The sequence below is a fragment of the Lissotriton vulgaris genome, chromosome 10, assembly GCF_964263255.1.
Source record: "Lissotriton vulgaris chromosome 10, aLisVul1.2, whole genome shotgun sequence".
Lineage (NCBI taxonomy): Eukaryota > Metazoa > Chordata > Amphibia > Caudata > Salamandridae > Lissotriton > Lissotriton vulgaris.
Window position 1 is genome coordinate 181,400,622 of NC_141698.1, and position 18,479 is coordinate 181,419,100.

An 18,479-nucleotide genomic window follows, 5' to 3' on the forward strand; every position below is an offset into this window, starting at 1 on the left:
AAGCAGACAAATGGAAGTGACAGGAAAGCCAACCAATGTAAGCAATGGGCGGGGTCTCAGCCCCTTCACTTTCTTGGTAAGCTTACAATGTCTTTCGCTATCAGCCGGCTACGCTATCTGGTAGGCTTCAGCAAAAAACAAGAGGGATGTGAGGATATGCGAGAGCAAGCAAAAATCAAAACAGTATTCCAGGATGCCTGTTGGTTCAAATATCGCATATCTGCCTAATTTTGAGAATTTCTTAGAAAAAGATTTTAAAGATACATCAAATCCTGTCAGACACCTGAAACTGAGCAATGGACAACCGCATAACCCAGAAGAGCAAAACAAACACCAATGCCCTTTCAGCTACATGACGTTCATCATCAAACATAATAGATCCATAACAGGATCTCATTGCTCACTATTATCAAACAATCCACTGGTCAATGTAACCTCCCCAGTATCAACCAATACATGTAACCTCTCAACAATATGACTTGCAACCAAACATAGCTCCACCAGACCTCTTTGACTCCAGGCAGATGGAGCACCAGAAGCTTGAGGTGTACGCAGATTCTGAAAGTGCTACGAGGCCAAACAAATGATAGGTAAAACGCTATCCAAATGCCCCAAACACAACACCAATTGTAGTAATTGATACTGTTCCCTCTAGAGATTCTTTACCTTTGTAATAGCCGGACGACTCGGCTCGGACCTTGAAAACATGTTCTATACTGTGACATACCATAGAAGTGTTCTCGGATCAGTGCATGCACCCAAGCCATGCATAATCGGTACTGCCATGTCCAGATAGCACTGCGGCCATGGGAACTGGGCACAGGGCATGGGACAGGGCATTTTTTTTATTCTAAATCACTATATATCACAAGTTTCCAATAGTTCTTGCACAAATAGCAATGGTTTCTAAACCTGTGTGGCCATGAGTTATTTATTCCACGTAACCTGTGGAAAATACAATTATGCCCATACATTATGGATTTCAACCATGATAATGAGGGCCTCTTTGCGCGGTCACATATTATTTACTTGCTCTATATAAAGATACGAAGTATGCAGCAGTGCAACATTCAGTTTTTGGCTCTAACTTTTGAAATCTTTGATTAAAGTATTTCAAGTTTCGAACAGTCTCTTAGGATATACATGTACTTACAAAGTAATGGTTGGTAAATATTTATCAAGAAGGTTATGGTTTAAAATCATTCTTGAGATCCCCTTTTGAGCACTATTTTGTCACGGGCTTCTTTGTAAACATTAAAAGCGAAACTGTTTGAATCAAATTTCCCCATACTTGACATGAAATGAACATGCAAGTTACACAAACCTTGTGTGTTTTAAAAGTGATGGAGAAAGCCTCAGCACTTTGAGAAAAAGACTTTGATTACAACATATATATATATATATATACTAGCAGCCCGTCCCGACGTTGTCCGGGAGCAATTAGGCTTCAGGGCCCCCTCCCGCCCCGCTTTTGTAACTTGCAGATGTCACTTTTTCCTCCTGTAATTTACTTTCCTGTCCCGTCCCCCGCCCGGCCCGTCCCGTCCCCCGCCCGGCCAGGCATGTCCCGTCCCCCGCCTGCCCCTACATGAGTGCCCTTTCCTCCGCCGGCGCTGCTCCCGCCTGTCCGCTCGCACCACCGCTCCTCCCCTGCGCCATGTCTGCCGCTCCTCCTCCACCGCCGGTCCTCTGCTCCGGACGTCACCGCTCCTCCCCCACGCCATGTCCGCCGCTACTCCCCGTGCTCCTAACGTGACCACGCAAGTCGCGGCCGGCGCTACTTTTGAGGGACTACTTTTTTTTTTAATCTAAAATTTTAAATAACGTTTATTTTTTTAATTTATGTAGCCTATAACCATCTACACACCCTGACGATTTCAACGGTGTATCGGGTGTGTAGATTGGCGCAGTGGTTCCCGAGTTTACCCGCCTCAAAGCCTGAAAGTTTCTGCTTTATTATAGTAGTATAGATATATGTACACACACACACACACATTTATAGATATACACAAACATATATACATATATAAGTATGCGTATAAATAATACATTATACACACACACATATATGTATGTCACATGCATAGGTGCAGAGGCAACTTGATAGTTGGTATTTCAACAACATTACTTGCCTAGTGACTGCAGAAAGCCATGAACCAATATACAATTCCACCAAAGAATATACATTTATACAAACGAGTGTGAATTCACAAAACAGTACAGTTCATGTAAAACATCACATTCACAGGAGTTAACAAAACATGTACAGAGCATGTGGCCCGTAAAAGAATCCATATTTATTCACGAAAAATCAAATACTGCATGCTCTTTACTAAACAAACATAGAAAGGCTGCTGGTCTTACTGGAAAACTCTTTGCTAGCTAAACTCTAATTATTCATTTACTTAAAACAAAGGTTTGGATGGGAGTAAAGCTTACTAAGGTGTCCAGACTAAAACTCGTAAAACAAGAGCAAAAGGATTAAAATGTATCAGCAAAAACATACTTTACGATAGCACACCATAGGATAGTGCAAAGGTTATGCGAAGTGTTCACCAACACACGATCACGCCACATGGGAACATACTACGTTTAGGGTGAGTTCATTTGTTTTAGTTTTTTTAAATACAGCTTTTGTGATGCTTTTCAGAACTTTTAAGATGGTTTCTCCCGAAGTGCTGTAGTCGACCCCACAGAAACTTTAACTTGCATTGAAAATGTAGGGGAGGGCCAAATTATGTGGCAGGGTTAAGTAAATTATGCAGCAAGAAAAGGAAAATTATGCAACATTATGCAGCACATGTTGAGATAGCTTACTTATTAACATTGTCTGGTATTAGTTCCACGTCATTAGTACAAGTTTAACAAATACATTTATCAAAAAGCTACAGAGAGGTGATGAATCAACCTTTGCAAAGGGCCTTCCACTGTGGGGCAACACGTGTCGCTGCGTTTTTAGTAACTTTTGAATCGTTTAGGCTACAAACAACATTTTGTTTTGTTAAAATCTGCAGATTATGCGCCCGACAATGGATTATGTGACATCTGCGGCAAAATTATGCGAAAATCGCTGAGTGGAAGCCGTTTTTGTGTGAACAGACAATCGCATAAATCCAGTGGCTTTAATTATAGAACACAGTAATTACTAGGTGCAATAAGGTCTGCGTCCATGTTAAATGTTATCAAGTCAAACTTATTGAAACTTAATACATGAAAAAGGCCAGTAAAAAAGGGTTGGTAATTAATGGGACATGCAAATGTTGGTGTAGAATGAGAGGCTGAGATGCCCCTGCTAGCATTCCAATCTGTGATCTGCATCTACACACAAATCCCCGCAGAGGGCTCACTATGGACACATATACCCACATTTACAAGCATGCATTTTGATTTCAAGTCGTCTTTGTTGAACAAGGTGTCAGAGGTCAACATTTCTTCACCTTGGTTTATTTTTCATATAGTGCTGCATGCTGTGAATGATCTCGCAGCTCTAAGCCAATAAACCACCATGAAGATGCGTGTTCTAATTTCATACATATATTTCTGTGATGGAATAGATTGTTCTTGTCATATCATCTGGTCTATTCTTTAATTACAATGTGATGGAAGTTCGCAGCATCTCTTTTTTTGTAGTCTGATGGTGTAGTTGAACCTACTGTGTTGTGTGGAAGGCTAGGGGATGTGACGACAACAGTTTCCACCCCTCCCTGCTGCTGCCGCCTTCACATCTGTTCCACACTCTGCCAAGTAAACAAAGCCTTTGCTGGTTGTCATGCAGGTGAATTGAATAGGAAGCCTGAGCAGGGATCTGAGCCACACAAGACGCGTTCTAAAAACAAAGAAAGGACTGGTTGGCCAGCCGTGACCTGACCTTGAGAAATCCAGGTGGCTCGGTTCCCTTGGAAGGGCCTGGTGTACCAGGCCTCCGCGTGCACCTGGCCACCGTGAAGGGCAAAGGCGTCAGCAAACTACGGTGTCCACAGTGGGACAAAGAGAACATGTTTGCGATAGGAACCGGGCTAGAGAAAGACACTTTGATGAAGATAAGAGTCTGAGGCCTATATGGGGGGCAGAATAACCTATAGGGGGGACAGAATTATATGTGGAAGAGAAAGGTCTGGTGGAAAGAGAGATGTGTTTTTTAAATTACCCGCTGGGTGGAACTGCGGCCTATGTGGGGGACAGAGGCCTAGTAAAGGCCTTAGGTCTGTGTGGAAGTAAGAATTATGACAGGATGACAGCTGCATGTCAACAAACAGGGCAGGCCTGACGACTCTCAGATAGATTTTGCCCCGTGAGAGGATGTGAGGGCTTCAAGGGGCGGAGTCTTTTTGCCAGACTGACTTGAGTCCACCAACCACTACCCAAAATAAAAGCTTCCAAGGCTGCGGCTAATGTCAGGCCTGGGGGAGTTTGCAACCGACACTCCATGAACGGCAGTGCCCTCCCACCCTCAAAGGTGGTATCAGCTCTCCAAAGGGGCGCCGCGTGAACAGGGCTGATATCGTGTGACACTCCGTGGGACCGTGTGAGTGATATGGTCTGATAGTGCAGAGGGCCCTAGAGGGCATGGGGGAAGGGCTGCTTGGAGCAAATAGAGTGGAAAAAGGGGGTGGGGGGCATATAATATTAATAATGACTGGCATGTTAATAAAAAGCGCTAAACCACCTGTCTCAAAGCGCTTCAATAATTGTACTGTTATTGTTAACCTGCTGAGTGGCACGCATTATATCGACCCTGGAAAGATGAAGAGCTCAGTTAGGATTGGGAGTCTCGACCTCAGACTGTGTGGGGTACAATGCTGAGCTAGTCAATGACTATCAAGCATGTGGGGGCAGGTGTTTTATTTACAGGTGTTGTCGTTTGCCCCACAGCAACCTCTCCAACCATCGATTTTCTTTTTAAATTAACAAACATATAACTTGTTGTATATAGTACTTGGTACCGCGTATTGTCTATTTTCTAGCCAGTGTCATCTTAAGGATTTTGGGGGCCCAGGGCAAGATATTTTTTGGGGGGCCCTTAAGGGACAGATTTGTGTGTTATTACCCATTTCTTGTTAACTCGTGCCCTCGTGAAGCCAAACAATACTAAATTATGTGTTAAACAATAAAGGGACCAGGTAAAGCAGCTGAAGTATGTCTTGCCTGAGGCCAAAAGCATCCTAAAAATTACAAGGGGCAGAGTGCTAGAGGGGATTATATAGAGAGTAAAATAGACAGACAGTCAAATAGAGAGACATTTCACATTCCCGTGGGGTCCATTTGAAAGTAGGAGCCCTGGGCAATTGCTCACTTTGCCTTAAAATATCTTTGCTTCTAGGGAGGGAGTCCGTCTGAGTAGGAGATGGAGGCCTGTGTGAGAACCAAAGACACCTTCTGAGAAAACCAAAGATCCAAGGGACAGGGGTTTTCACTGTCTGCCCATATGCTACAGTACAGTGGGTGCCTGAGGCCAGTGGAAGGAGATGATGGACAATTTACCTATATGTGCTTGGGGTGCTTTTGTCAGTAGGTTATAAAACAGTATGATATGGTGCATTATTTAATGCAATGATTATGTATTTCCAGTGTAAAAGGGGGTCGAACGTAGGTAGCTTAGTGCACTTTTTAAAATAAGCGCATGCACTGGGCCATTAAACAAAAGAACCTGGTGTGTCAGAGGATTTTATTCATAAAAACAAACAAAAAACATCTATGTTTTGGCGATTTCCTTCAAATGCACAGCAAAATGTACATATGCCCAGTACCGCAGTACTCTGAAAAACACGTCCCAGGGATGACCTGGGTCACACTGGGATAGAAAATCGGGCAAGGCACCAGAATAAAGGGGGCTGCCACTTTTGAAGTGCCCAATATTTGTAAGCCTGGAAACTCTCGACTTTTTAAGACATGCTGTCTTGTTGGTCTCTGAGGGATGGGGAACACCATGTATCCTGCTTGCTACAGGCAATGTGTGTGGTAATGTTTGAGAAATGCAGCAATGAAATTCACAATGTTCCTTCCCTATCAAAAAGATAAAAACATTGACACATCCCTGCTCTTCCACCCACAAAGTGCGATTTGTCCACCGTGGCTGCATGTAATGCGATAACAGCAAGCGCCGCCTGCGCAGTGTTGTTTGCTATTGCTGCTCAGGGTTTATTTCAAGATGTTCATACCACTAGCCCAACACCGGGCCACCGCACCACAGAACCAGCCCAAACACAGAAACAAAACTGGCCTACACGCCGACCTGTCAGACTGGTCCATCTGGCGGCGCTGGCTTGCCCTACTGGGCAGTCCAACACAGGGGCGAAAATGCTTCTGATACTTTAGAATGCAAAAACAACAACTGATGGGCGGAATGTTGCACAATGGCAAACATGCACCCCCAGTCACAGATCTGGGTTTAATCCATCGTTATTTTGCTCACCACACCACCCCAGTTCAGACATGGTCATATGCAAATCAGTCTTGACCCTGTGCCTCATGGGAACAGTCCAGACCGAACTGCCAAGCTATGTCTTCCCTGGACCGGAATCAAGCATCCTAGGAGAGGTTTCTGGCTATCAGCCTTCATCAGCTAGGATAGCTTGATTCCAGTGGCCTGGAGAGCACGGGACTCACGTCTGAGCATACCCGTCCCACATTAGAAAGCAGCATCATTAAAAATGTAGCAGTCATGACAAAAAGAGAATTAAAAATTGCCACAGATCACACAGTGTGTAATTTGGGTACCAACACAACTCATGGCTACAAAGCAACTGCAGGAGGCATGTGGGTGCCTTCGCCAATGTGTCCTCTGTGCTGGGACAGAGGGAGGAGGGTGAAACATAGCTTTCTAGATCAGGGGTATTTCTTCCAAGAAGATCGTGGGGGTTGAAGGCAAGGGTCAGTACTCGATTTATTAAAAAGCATGATGAGTGGGCCATGTACTGCGGTGCCCGAGCAACCTTTGGCTGATGACCTGTGGAGCTGTCCCACGCAGCTATAGAGGAGTTTGTCTCTGGTTCATCCCTTGGCGTTCACCTACCCAGCCGGACGTCGGACACTCTTTTTCCTCGTCACCCCATTGTGCCTCCTACACCCTCCCCCTCCTCTTCCCTCCATTATTCTCCATCTACCACCATTATTCCTTCCATCTCTCCCCTAATCTTCTCTCCCCTTGCCTATTTTTTCTCCTCATGTTTATGCTATACTTTTGTACTCATGTAGTTCCTTTAACTACGCTCCAGTAACTGATGTAACTTTGCAACCATGTTCTGAAACAATGTTTCTTTCTCAAGTAAAGCGCTCGGATACCTCCGGGTCTAGCCGGCGCTATATAAAACTTAAATTAAATAAATACAAGTTTTTCTTAGGAGCTTTTTACAGATGCTCCCAAATGCCAGGCTTACCTAATACCAAAGCGGTCTAGTCTTGATTTTACCTCACTCTTGCAACACCCCACATATCCCGCCTCTCCAGCACATTTTGAAATATGTTTTCATCCCTGCGTCTTTCGTCCCTTTGTCTTTGCTTTTTTTCCTACCTCTTTCAATGTTCTCCCCTTTCCTTCTGTACCTGGGTTAAAGTCCAATATTGAAAAATAAGTACTTAGGACAACAATGCCCACCTGTTGCAGCCATCGGCCACATCAAGCCCTGGTCCTGCTCCTGTAAAACAAACAGAGGATGAAAGCTGTCTTCTAAGAACTCTCCTCCCACGCGCCCTCGCTCCCCTTGGATGTCCTGCCAGCAGAAGCCTGCTGCTAGGAAGGTCCTGCCCTGACTTGCTCTGACACAGTACCTGCCCTCACAGGAGCGGATCCCATGCTTTGTTCAGCCCAGTGCAAATAAAGGATTGCCTTTTGCACCTGATATCCCTGTTTGTAAGGCTGTGGGCGGTGCCCATTTCAGGGTGTAGCTGTGCCACTTTCTCAATCGGGCTGTGTGCTTGTTCTTGCTTAGTATTCCCGACTCCAAGTCACATTTGCCAGGTAAATTAGTGCCCAAGGACCCAAGCAGTGAGTGAAAGGCAGGAGCAAATACTCAGAAACTTAGAAGTGCCTAATTTGTCATAAATAAATAAATGACACAATTGCAGGGATTCTACGCGTTTCCGCCTGATGGCAGAGTTGCTCAATACCAAGGGTTCTTAATGTTGATTTTCTCCTCTTTTTTTCCACCACCCTACACCTTCTGTCGCTGTATCTCCATTTTGCTGGTTCTTTTGCATCCATGTCGGTTATTCACCTTGGTAATGTTTTTCCATGCTTTACTTCTTCCTTCTGTCTCCCTTTTTCTCCTTATCAATTCTTTAAGTGGGATGAAAGGTGGGCGGAGGCCTCGAAGGGGCGGTGCCAAAGAAGCTTAACTGGGAATCCTTTTCAAAAGATAGCATCTATGTAATCCAGGCCATGGCTTAAAACATGTAAACAGAAAACATGTAAACAGAAAACATGTAAACAGAAAACATGTGCTTGATATGGCACGCCACCGACAAGTATAATTATTTGTGGGCTTCTCTGTTATTGCATCCAGACATGCAACAAACATATACCTTAAGGAAACCAAACCCATTGGCTTTGCCAGTGCTTGTTAGAAGTTACAGATTAATAACAGACAACAATGACTTTGTTAGGAATAACTGGAACTAAAAAATGTTTCAATTCTGAAAATAAAACCTTGAATTAAAGATTACTGTGGTCTGTGGAAGGGGTAGTGTTCATCAGACTGCCTCAGCCACCCCCATGCTTCCATGCCACCGCCATGCTTCCATGTCACCGCCATGCTTCCATGCCACCCCCATGCTTCCATGTCACACTACTTTACAGTCTCTCACTCTGGAAGTCACTTACACCCTTTTTGTTTCCGACATCCCTCTGAAATCCTACATCTGCATCTCACACATGATCCCCTTCCTCTTCATCACTGTCTTTTCACTCTGTTCTTCTACACGTACTTCATCGTGTCACCGCCCCTTCAACATCCTCCCACACAACCCGCTCACTCACCTGTGAGCATTACATTTCTCTTACCACCAACACTTCCACAGCTGTGCACGTCCAGAATCAAAATCAGGGGCGGCTCCTCCACTAAGGCGGAGGAACGTGGCCCCATGCCTTTCAGCACTGTAAAAAAGGAAAAATAAAATGGTAACGCACGGTTATTATCATGGTGTTTTTCCATGCTGAGGCAGTTTTGCGGGGCTGAGCAGCGCAGTGGGAGGAGTGGTGGCACTCTCTAGGTGCCCATGAAGAGTGCCCATGACTGTTTGGCCAGTCATCTTGGGCCGGCCAAACAGTCATGGGCACGTTGCATGTTCTCCCCCCAGGCTGCCTGGGTGGAGAAGATGCCCAGACTCCGATCCCTGTCTGAGTGCCGAACCACGGCACTCAGACCAATCCCAACACTGCATTGCAGCATTGTGATTGGCTTAGGTGAGCCTTGTGCTTCCTTCTTGCACAGAAGCCAGGAAGAGGATGGATAGGATGAAGGAGAGGAGGTGGATAGCCAGCCCGCCAGCAGATAAGTGTTCTTTTGTGTGTGTGTGTGTTTTAAACCCTCCCCCCACATCTCCTCTTTCAGCCTCCCAGCCCCACTGCTGCTTCACGGCAGCAGCCGCCACTGATCACAATTCACACATGGTACATATATAACCATCGCTATGAGGGCTCTTCAGAGAGGCCAAGGATTGGAAGTGGATGTAGCCTGAATAGTTTCATGAACCACTGGCAGGAACATGCACCACCTTCAGCCTCAGCTCCAGAGCTCCCCATCCTGCCTCATCCTTACCACCCACCCACACTCTGACACACCAAGACCCCTAGAGGTAAATCAGTTCACAGAAGGCACTTTTCAAGAGTAAAATGCTGTTGGAACAAACCACAAAAATACATTTCTAAAAAGTAAACACAGAAAGCAGGATGATATCAAAACCTGTGAAATGTAAGGAGGAACTGTGTACCTCACATGTACTAGTTAGTTATGTGTTTTCACAGTCATTGTAGATACATTGAATACCATTTTTGCCTGTAATGTTAAGGACATGAATATAAGGCTCATAAGGGCCAGTTTTTCTCACTTCCAGGACTTAGACAGGACCTGCCCCACTTAACCCCCTCATCCTTATTCCTTCGGATAACCGAAAAAATAGGGTGTATCCACCCCCTGCTAGCACTGACACAAATTATGTGCCTGTCTAGCCCAAATGAAGCAGTCTGCGCCAGGCTATGTCCTTTTATTCTCCAGGAAAGGTAATGTGTACCTTGCAAGTAAGACTAGGGGGGTGTCAAAAGCACTACTTAACATTGGCAGGTGCTGTCTGGCTGCGGGTTCATGAACTCCTTCATTTTAAGCTGAATCAAGGATTTTTTTGTAAAGTGAGAAGCCCATCCAGGAGCAAACTTGTTGCAGCAGGTACAATACAGTGTGGTGCTGACACGTGGTCCCCTGGCGCCTCTAAGCAGGGCCACTGCTGGCATGTTTAGGGGGGGAGCTTACTCTAAGTGCCGGCACTTCTACAATGATTGTTCACACATTACTAATAAGGGGGCATCTGGTGGTCTATCTCAGCAGAAGTGGTGTTCAGTGTACCCGACAGTGAAAGCGAATGAGCACTTTTCAATGAGCAGGTGTCCTTTTAATAGGTCTATGCGAATGTAACACTTTAAATGGAAAATTACTAGCACTTCTCTGCTGAACGATTTTTTTATTAGCTTAGCAGGTGCACTTTTCATCTGGACTGTGCCAGTTTAGAAGGGCAGTGCTATCACTTGACAGCACCATTGGACCATATTTTAACAGAACAGCGCGTCACTTCTTAGCTGGACTGCTTATTTAAGGGGAAGTCGCGGCACGTTTTAGAATGACAGTGCAGCTTTTAAAGAGGCAGTACTATCACTTGATGGCAACACCGCATATATTTAAAGAGGACGGTACATGCACTTTCCAGAATGGCAAATGTCTTTTTAAAACACTTTAATGGAAGAGCCCTTGCACCTTTTTTTTTAAAATATCAAATGTGTAGAGCTTCTTGATTATTGGTGCAGTTGATCGATCACTAATTGTCCTACATATCATCTGATTTATGCTGGAAACAGTCACATCTAATCAGATATATATAACTGTTGAAACAGAGCAACGTTTGGTACCACTTTATGCAAACTCCACTAAAAAATAAATACTTCGGACTCTTTGCAGCATAAAAGTGCAGATTATCTTTTGCTTATTTGCAACTTTATATTTCACCAGGACTTCCACAACGTAAGTCCCGCTGTAAACAGCTGGGATTGGAACGTCGCGTCTAGAACAAAAAGAGCCCAGAGGGAATTTTCAACAAGATTAAGTTGATGTCACACGGCATCTGCCACCCTATGCCACAAAGGCAGATAGCCCAGAGTTGTGGCAAATCACTTCTTGGAGACTGTGGGTTATTACCTAATCTGCATAATTTATTCAACCCAGAATGCATTGCCCTTCCTCAATATTTTTAGTGATTTCAGAAGGGTGAATAAGATCTGATTTAATGGTTGAACTACAGAGGCTGGGAGTAGAATCCAGTGTTATGATATTCTCAGATTTTATAATGTTACTGGGCCTGTTCTAAGTGTACAGCAGCAAGGCTGCGCCAAAGGGAATAGGTACCGGGGTGCAGGGCTGCCACAGGCCACTGTCGTTCTTGAGGAATTTGGAGGCACGTTTTTTCACTTTTCCTGATGTCCATCTGCCGGTGCTGAGAGGGAGGGGGGAGCCGACCCCGTCGAGGAAACCTGGGCTGTGAGCCAGGTAGGGCCACTGCTGCGTGAGCCCACAACCAGAATCCACAGAGTTGAGGCGTCGCCCCTTGTCCTTGACCCCCTGTGAGGTGCCCCCACCCCCGAGAGGAACACGCGCGGGCAGCAGACGAGCCCACTTTGGACCCCCTGCACTGGTGAAGGAGGCGACCGGGATATCTTAAAACCCCCCTGCAGTACCCCTTTTGGTCCCTAGAGGGCCGGAGCTGTGAACCATCAAGTGAGGTGAGTCGGGGACCCGTTTTTCACTCGGAAGGTGGCTGGTGGCCACGCGAGAGAGAAAGGACTCTCTCCCTTTGGTAGCACTGGGCAGGAAGCCCCTTCCATCCCCCCAGCAAATACCACCTCAAACATCAGTGGGGGCTCGCACTTCCACTCGAGTGCATCCCCGTTTTGAGGCGCAGAGAGACCCTTGCCCTGAGTCTTGGTCCTGCCTTCCCTGGGTTCCCACTCGGGATTCTTCGTCTAATCAGGCCCACGCCCCACATTCCACCCAGAGCGCTCCTCGGCGGCACCTCGGCTCACTTCTGACTTAAAGCAGTGGCAGACAGGCACTGCATCCCTGGGAAAACGAGAGACTTTTGGAATCTGACTTTGAACTTTGTGTAAACTTGTGTGTGGGCAATAACGGGGCTCGGCCACAGAGGGCCTAAGATCACAGAGCCAAAATGTTGCCCTAAGCACAGGGAGAAAGTGCACAGCTAAGATGGCAAAACAAACGCTCCAGTATGGGGAGCTGGCCATTAAAATCGAAATAGAGGAAGAGTACAGAGGTACTAAGGATCTAGAGTATGTAGTGAAGGAAATACTTGAAAAAGTATTCAAATGTACTGCTAAGGATTTAAAATGTGTACAGCAAAACAAAGATAGAGGTTTTTTTGAAATCACGTTTTTTACAGAGCTGAAATATGAAATTTTTTTACAGGGAGTGTCACTCATGTGTTCACATGAGAACCTCAAGGGGGTCAAAATTACTGCTATGGCAGCAGCAAAGGAGGTGCCAGTAATTGTCCATATGTATAATGCTCATGTGTCTACATGGGAGATTGAATGTTTTTTAAACCGGTTTTGCGCAAAGGTGAGGGGAGGTATATTACAGAGAAATAGGTTTGGAATCTGGAATGGCAAGAGGAAGTTTTTTGTGATCCTTAAACCAAACCCCGCTGGGGGAGTGACCCACCTCCCACAAACCTTTGCATTGGGCCCAAACAGAGGCTATTTAAACTACCCAAGCCAACCACAATATTGTAGGAACTGTTTAAGTTTTGGCCACCTTAAAGAAGAATGCAAAAATGAGAGTTGCAAGTTCTGTGGGGACATAGGCCACAAACACACCGAATGTAATGCCCCCAAATCATGTAACCTATGTGGATCCAAAGAGCACCTTTATAGAGCATGCCCAAAGCAAAGATTCTCATATGCGGCATCTGCAGCTGCCAAACATCAGCCAGGGGATAGTAAACCTTATGCCGCAGTACTGGCACCATTAATCTTTAAGACAGTTAGTGATGGAGGCACCGGGGAAACACCCAACATAAAAAAACAAGTAATACAGGTTGAACCTACCCCTACCCCACAGGCAGAACAGGAACAAACCAAGGAAAGTACACAGGTAGTAGAGGAGACTCAAGTGACAGAAATAGTGGAAAGTGAAAAGAAAGTTAAAGGGATGTCAGACATAGACTCACAAGTGGAAGACAGGGAAATAGATTCAGATTGTACTCTTATCCCTACAGATATATATAACATCATCAAAGAAGCCAAGGACAGGGCACAGGAAAAAAGGGAAAGAGAAGAACAGACCTCCTCAGAAGAGGAAACAAAAACCACTGAGGGCCAAATGCAGATGGTTAAAAAAAGAAATAAAATCAAAATTAAAAAACAAACGGCGGACCCAAGTGGTCCGGCCGCAACAGAACAGAAAGAAAATAGGAAGAAAACTCTACCAAGAGAGAACTGCTCAGGGTCCAGGTATAGTGTACTAGGGGACCTCTCAGACTCAGAAGACCTAGGATATAGCTTATTCTCACAAGAGGTAGGAGTAACCCCCCACAAAGACCTTTTTCTACAGTCCCCATACTTGGGGGGAGCAGAAGAAATTGGCGGGCAAGGGACACAAAATAGTGAAAGCAATCAGCAAATATGTGACAGCATCTGGTCGCCATTGAGCTTTGAAAATGTTCAGGTTTAACATGTATCGTATATCGTGCAAAGTAATCACCATTGCAAATATAATGTTTAACATCATATCATGGAATGCCCGAGGAATGGGCTCACAAGTGAAAAGAGCGTCAGTGTTTGAGCTCTGCAAAGTACAAAAAGGGGACATTATATGTTTACAGGAATGTGCAATTCCCCACTCCACGGACTACAGTCACATATCCAAATATTGGGAAGAAGGCCCCTCCAAATGGTCTGGGGGTGGAAACAAGAATGCTGGAATAGGCATTCTCATAAAAAACAAAGAAATGTCAATCCTTGATACTAAAATTATACAGCCAGGCAGGGCTATGATGGTCACCATACAATACAGAAACACCACCTTTAAGGTCTGTAATATTTACGCACCAACCGACAAGAATGAAAGAATGTCCCTGTTTGAAATGCTCCCACTTTTTATTGCAGGTGCAACCCCAATGGTGTTAACAGGGGATTTCAACTGCATCATAAACCCCACAGACAGATGTGGCAAGAAAAATTGTTACGAAATTGATAAGTCTGCAAAATGTCTCAAAAACATGTGTAAAGATCTGCAACTGTCAGATACAGGGGCAACATCAGGGTCAAAACAAAGGTTCACATGGGAAGCAGAAAGTGGCAAAGTCAAATCAAGAATTGATTTCATTTTCACCTCTAAAAATATAAAAGCAAGGAATTATGAAACAAACGAGAGTGGTATGTCAGACCACCAAATCTTGAAAGCAACCGTTGAAATCTCAAACATGTGTCAAATGGGGAGGGGTGTGTGGAAAATGAACACCTTGTTATTACAAGAGGAAAATATATGTAAAAATTACAGTGATATGTACAACAACTTAAAAACCAGAAAGGAAAGTTTCCCATCCTTAGCAGAATGGTGGGAAGAGGTAAAAAAACAAACAAAACTTTTTTTCAGAAAACAGAGCATGATCAAAAGCAAGGAAAAGTTTCAAAAATTTGATGAAATACAACAAAGAATGATCACACTAGAAAACCTGGAAAGGGGTGGAATGGAAGTAGGGGAGGAAAGAGAAAAAACAAAAACAGAACTGAAAGAATGGCTGAAACAACGAGGGAAAGAACACATTTTTAACTCCAGGGTCAAGATCTTTGAGGAAGATGAAAAGTGCTCAAGGTTCTTTTTCAAAAAGGCACAGCAAGTGCAAAAGGTAATGAATGAACTGAAAGACACAAATGGACAAACACAAAAGGGCACAGAGAAAGTAGGGAAAATAACAACAGCCTTTTTTTCCCAATTGTACAAAAAAGAGCCATCAGATATAAGTGCATGTGAAGATTTTCTAGGGTCTTTGCAGAGCTCTTTATCCCAAGAGGAACAACATTTTCTAACCACCCCCATTTCAGGAGAAGAACTCTTCCAAATCATTCAGGAAGCCCCAAAAGGATCAGCCCCTGGGCAAGACGGCCTTCCATGGGAGTTTTACAAAGCTTTCTGGGGGCTTATTGCAAAGGATTTTTGGAGTCTGTTGAAAGAATGCTTGGAAAAAAATGTTTTACCCCCCTCCTTTCCACAGGGCATCAAACTGCTGGAGAAAAAGGGGGACAAGCTGGACATCAACAATTGGAGGCCAATCACCCTCTTGAATGTGGACAGTAAGATCCTAAGTAAAGTCCTGGCAGGAAGATGCAGAAAGGTGCTGGCCTCCATCGTGCACCCAGACCAAACATGTGCGGTCCCAGGAAGGAAAATCTGGGACAGCTTGGCCATCGTGAGAGACACCTTGTGGTTAGCGAAAGACAGGGGGAATCCACTAGCTATCTTAGCCCTTGATTTCCAGAAAGCCTTTGACTCCCTAAGTCATGAATACCTTTTTAAAGTGCTCAGGAAAATGGGATTCCCAGAAGGTTTCATCCAAACTATTGGCTTAATATACACTGGATGTGAAAGCCAGGTCCTTATAAATGGTACACTATCTGAGGGGTTCCACATTGAATCAGGGGTCAGGCAGGGATGCCCCTTATCACCGGCACTCTTTGTATGTGCAATTGAACCTCTCCTATGTGCCATCAGGAAGGACAAGTGCATAACTGGCCCTCTGGTACCGGGCAGCCAAGGCAAACAGGTCAAATGTGTAGCATACATGGACGATGTCACCATTGCTTGCACTGACGCTAGATCCATAAAAAGAACTTTCCTTATAACCCAACTCTTTTCCCTAGCAGCTGGGCTACAGGTGAATGTGGAGAAAACACACTGCATGACGGTGGGACAGTGGGACAAACTGTCTCAGCTGCCAGTGAAACCTTCCAAAGACCCAGTAAAAATACTGGGGATTCTTTTTTCACAGGACATGAAGGGAGAAATAAACTGGGAGAAGCTCCAGACAAAGCTCAAGCAGAAAATGGCGCTCTGGACGACGAGAACACTTTCCATGGAAGGGAAAGTCTTGGTGCTGAAAGCAATATGTCTACCAATCCTGATGTTTATTGCCATGATCTTCCCTCCATCATACAGGTGGACAAAAGTGACACAAAGACTTTTTGCAAACTTCTTTTGGGGGTCAAAAATTGAAAAACTAAAAAGAGAGACAGTTTTCAAACTACCCACAAAAGGAGGGAAAGACCTGCCAAACCTCCATGACTTCCTGATGTCACATTTTGTTAAAAACGTACTGGGGAATGCAAAGAAAGACTCACATGTGGCTGCCTACACACTGTTTGCTACAAGCTTCATCTTATCAAGAGAGGGAATATGTAAACTGGACAATACAAAGCCTTTTTTACTAGAACCACCCCCTGCGTACAAAGGCATCAAACCTTTCTTCAAGAAGCTGGAAGAGAGGCAAATTCAAGCGAAGGACATCACACCCCAGATGGCCTTAAGCAAAGAACTGAAAGAAACGGACTCAGTGACAATGGTAAACAACTTATCAGAGAAGCAATCAGGGAAGGTTTGGGAGATGGTGAACCACAAAGACTTGACAAACTCCCAGAAAGACTTGGCATGGATGATGGTATCCAAATGCCTACCAGTGAAGCAATTCCAACATGCAAGGAAACTGGCAAAAACAGCAAGATGCCCAACACCAGGCTGTGCAGCAGATGAATCACTGATGCACTTCATTTGGAACTGCGGCGGAGCACAAAGCATGTGGAAGGCAATGGGACAGCTCATTAAAGAATTAACCGGACAGGCATCCCTGTCCTATGAACTGGTTCTATATGGGTTGGGCATGAATTGCAATGCAAATAAAGAAAGGACACTATGGAGAATAATAAACTGTGTGAAAGAGGCGATGTGGGAAAACAGGAACCTTTCCTTGTACAAACACCAAGCAATCACGGAAAAAGAATGCCAAAAACTTGTTTTCACTAAAATGTTCTCTTACATGTGCATAGACACCCATAGATTTGGACAAGAGTGGGCAAAGGAAACCTGGAAAATCAGGAGTTGGTCTGGATGGGTAAAATGAGAAATCTTGATGGAAAACCACCAAAGATAGCCTGATGCGCTTCTTTGAGAATGGTTAAATGTACAGCACCCAAATATAAGGGACTGCTTAAAATGTAAACCTGACAAATAATTTTAAATAAAGTATATTTTTACAAAAAAAAAAAAAAAAAACTACATTTAATTTCTCTTTTCCCCTTCTCACCATTAACCACCTTTTCCGCGCTGTACTTAATTCCTCTGCTCAATTCCTTTTCTCCCTTCTATGTCCTTTTTTGCTGACCCGTCCCATACTTTCTCTACGACACCTCCTCATTTTATTTGGTCAACTAGAAAGGATCGGTTTATTCTCAAACCGTTAAACTGGCTAAATCAAAGTGTGCGTTTCTAATGCTGCGCTTTAAAATGACCGACTAGGTGCATCAAAACAAGGGAGCATTTGAACATTGCAAAGTAAATGTATTCTAATCCTGAAAAAATGCTTCAAATTGGTGCTCAGATCACTTATCCTTGAATGTTAGCTCTCTTTTCTCCAGACCACTCCTTCAGTGCAAGCCTCTTTTAAGTCACCCAAAAAAGTGATGCCGCAGCGAGAACAGGAGGCTGCATGTGTCCTTGCCAAGTAAACAAGGCATGTAAAGCAAATCTCTTGCTAACACCTGCTTAGCAATATGTGGGGTGGCTGGGGGAATGGAGGGCTGCTGGTTCTGAAAAATAAAATATTTAGTGTCTCAAGCTGAATCTGGAGCTTTTAACTGGCGTAAAAACATCCAAATAGGAGTACAAGTTGGCACTGCATTGGGTGTGATTTTGCATCAGATTATAATGGGGAATATGGAGCACAAATTGTGTTTGTGCATGATTTTGTGGATTGTGTTAGCCCTAATTCACAGTTTCACGTGCAAAGTTAACTCCAGTTTCGAAACTGAAAGAAACCCCACAAGAAAGACTTGGTAATGACAAGTATTTACTGTGATCCTAAGGGTGACACAACGTGTATTTTATCCACTGCTCAGAGAGAGGAACTAAGGGGCTGATCACAAGTGTGTGAAGAAGGTCTGACTCCTCCTGACAAACCTGTTGGCATTGGGACCAGAATCCAAGTTGTGCTGA

At 44.5% G+C, this 18,479-nt stretch overlaps 1 protein-coding gene across 3 annotated transcripts in view; it reads right to left on the reverse strand.

Moving 5' to 3' along the window:
* RAI1 (retinoic acid induced 1) overlaps window positions 1–18,479 on the reverse strand; it is a 633,938-nt gene that overhangs the window by 275,089 nt on the left and 340,370 nt on the right. The window contains exon 3 of one of the 3 annotated variants that reach the window (XM_086940846.1): window positions 8,975–9,091. The exons of the other annotated variants lie outside the window; for them this stretch is intronic. The gene's annotated coding sequence lies outside the window, so the exon portion shown is untranslated. The remainder of the gene's footprint in view (window positions 1–8,974; window positions 9,092–18,479) is intronic. 3 annotated transcript variants of the gene reach the window in all.